The 3166-nt window shown below is 41.0% G+C and overlaps 1 protein-coding gene across 37 annotated transcripts in view; it reads right to left on the bottom strand.

The window, feature by feature from the left end:
• Positions 1 to 3166, bottom strand: part of LOC116704888 (neurexin-1a) — a 261617-nt gene that overhangs the window by 178695 nt on the left and 79756 nt on the right. Inside the window, exon 1 of one of the 37 annotated variants that reach the window (XM_032540631.1) lies at positions 1125 to 1149. The exons of the other annotated variants lie outside the window; for them this stretch is intronic. The gene's annotated coding sequence lies outside the window, so the exon portion shown is untranslated. Of the gene's footprint in view, positions 1 to 1124; positions 1150 to 3166 lie in introns of those variants that run through there. 37 annotated transcript variants of the gene reach the window in all.

Here is a 3166-nt window from a genome sequence, read left to right as displayed (position 1 = left end):
AAAGGCACTACAGCGCACCTCTGGGAAAACTGCAAGGGGCCGTAATTGAAGTTGACTGGATCTCACCACTCTTTGGTCATTCCCTCAATGTCTGAGCCCCCTATCAGAGAAAATGAGACCTCTACCCTATTCACTAAATCCACCCATCCCCGCATAACAAGCCCAGTGACCACATGACACATGGAGCCAATAATTTGGGGTCATTCTCATCTTGCTCTCTTTATACACATCCCCATGCCTGCACTTCAGTTAATTCCCCTAACCAATGGAGAATAAATTGTGTGTGTATAGAATTGTACGGCGTTGTTAGGAATTTACAACACTTGGGGCTCAGTCCAGCAGCAGCACCAGGGCTCTGGGCATACATCTCCTTAGAGAATCATACTCCCATTCAAACTCTGGCAGTCTAGTGTAGGCACGGGCTGGTGTGCAATTCTGACGGTATGAAAACCTTCAGCAAAAATATCACTGTATTGCAATAACAGATTTAAAATGTTTTATTTGGAAAATGTATGGGTAGGGCTGCTCGATTATGGACAAAATAATATTCACGATTATTTTGGTCAATATTGAAATCACGATTATCTAACACCATTACTCATTAACCTTTGGATATAACGGATAGTGTCCAGGATATAATATTTTAGTGTCCTTTATCTCACAGAAAGTGTCTTTGGATCAGAATAAAATCTGTTTTACTACTGTTCAACTTTACAGATATCAAGCATAACGTTACACAGCTAATGAACATTTCCAGATACATAACACAATATGCATCTCACATCACATTGTCACTCACTATGACCACTACAAACCTACTGTCATTACCAAATGTGCCAAAATATGAACAATAATGTTATTTACTAGCTACCTAAGGAAAAATCCAGCACATAGACGGTACCTTAGAATAACGTTAAGTGAAACAGGTGATTCAACGTCCCTGCTCATTTTACATACAGTTTAACAACTAAACTAAATGCTGAGGAAACATTACTATGTTACATTAGCATGTCAAGGGGGATACAACATCTAATACATAGGGGAGGCAGGGGCAGGGGGACCACAGGGTTAGCTAACGTTAAATGTTCCCAGACAACAGAGTTGGTTTTGCCTTTTATCCTCACCAAATGCTGCTGTGGCTGCCCTTCTGCCATCTTTACTCACTCAAGTAAATTCCAGCAGATGATGTTGGTACACAATCTGTTCTGCCTGCACAATCCGTCTTGCGTTATATTATTTTGGTGATCGTTGGGAGTCAAAATCAAAATTAATTGCACAGTCCTATGTAGGGCTGGGTACCGAACTTCGGTTTTTTTATGGTACCGACCGAAATGTTTCGGTTTTACACAGTATCAAATTATGCCTCGTCTTTCGGTGCCAAGTTTCGGTGATTGGCTGTAACGTTAAACGTGATTGCGTCACCCAGGAAAAATACATCCGTGGTTACGCCGTAGACGGGTTCACGTGTATCTGTTGTGAACTGGTTGCGAGCAACGTTGTACCGCTTAAAAATGCCACCTAGAAGAGCGGACCGCAGGCTGCGCAGCCTGCCAGCCCTCCTCCTCTCAGCCGCCTGTGGGCTGCAAAACCAGACCGACTCCGAGTGATTCAAAATATCCACCACCGGACTCCGCCTCATCGGAGTACCGAGACGGCGCTGTGTCTGGGATTTCAACAGGTTTATGTTTATTAGCGTTACTGCAACTTACACGTGCATCGTGCTGATTAGCGTGTAGCCTATTTTTTGCTGCGTAGCTAGCTAAATCAAAAGCTAACATTTACAGACAATACTTTGTCCATGTTTGTAAAATATGCTTATCCATTGGGTCAGCTGGTTAAACAGCTAACCTTATCTTCACTGTTATTTTTATATTCTCCTCACAGTAGCCTCTGACTCTGATGTGTGTGATTTTCTTTCTCAGAATTGATATTATAAAAACTGGTATTGAAAAAGGTATCGTTCAGGAACCGATATCGAAGTAAAGGTATCGGTATTGGTACCGGTATCGAAAATTTTTGATTGATACCCAGCCCTAGTCCTATGTCTGGCTAAAAAAAAAAAATGGTGATTACAGTTTACTTGAAGATATCTACATATGTGACATGTCATGAACGTGTCATAAACATAAACAAGTCATAAAGCTTTATGACATAACGCTTCTTTTAGTAAGTGTAATTCGGTTTTGACATGACAAGTTATGTTTATGGTTCATGACGGTGTCATGTCACTCCTATGTAGATACCAAAACGTTTTTCCACTGAACATAATGTATTTTCTTTTTAAACGCACTGCAAACTGGCAGGAAGAGGGATTTCTAAAGTGCACTTTCTGTTGTTGATGACTGCACATTGCTGCAATTCAGTGCGTAATTTCTAAGCCTTCGGCCATAGCAACCCAACTGGTATGTACGCCTGTGCATCTCTTATATAGGATCATAGCAGACAACATTAAATGCAACATTGAAGTTGTGGACATTTAGCATGTTTACTCAGATGTGTCATTTTCCTGCAGAAAAATATGGATCTTGAAGAAGACTACTGTTTTGTCACTGTTCTCCTTAGTATTTGGGTGTTTCCCACTTGTGTTGTCCCTAGGCTGTCCTATGGTCTAAAGTCAATCAAACTACAGCAAGCTGCCGGCCCATTAATGCCCTTGAGACATGACACTGAACAGTCGTTTTTTAGAGAACAGAGGACAAAAAAAAGACATGAACTGAGTGAAAGTGTAGCTCCTAGCAAAAGGCCGTAAATAGACACATAGGTAAAACATCACAGTCGGAGGTTTTGAGTAATTCAAAAACATTTCAAACAAAAACAGAATATGGCTGCTTTGAAGCTTTAGTGCATTTCAACAGCAAATATTCAAAACTTCGGTGACGGTGGCAGCGGCGGGGGAAACCAACTTTTCCGACCGCACATGAAGGCAGCTTTCTTTTATAGGAAAATAAAAAGGTGATTAAGCGAGAGATGACACGACTGCTTTGTTGTTGCAGGACACATTCACCTGTTATTACACAAAATCCTGAGCAGCTCAGTGCATATGTGTTTCCTTTTTTAGATTCATAATGTTTAAAGGTCCCATGGCATGGTGCTTTCTGGATGCTTTATTATTTAACTTAGTGGTGCCCTAATACCATATCTGAAGTCTCTTTCCCAAAATTCAGCC

This window comes from Etheostoma spectabile, chromosome 17 (assembly GCF_008692095.1).
Source record: "Etheostoma spectabile isolate EspeVRDwgs_2016 chromosome 17, UIUC_Espe_1.0, whole genome shotgun sequence".
Taxonomy (NCBI): Eukaryota; Metazoa; Chordata; class Actinopteri; order Perciformes; family Percidae; genus Etheostoma; species Etheostoma spectabile.
The sequence above is the reverse complement of the archived record's forward strand: the minus strand, read 5'-3'. Positions and strand labels throughout refer to the sequence as shown.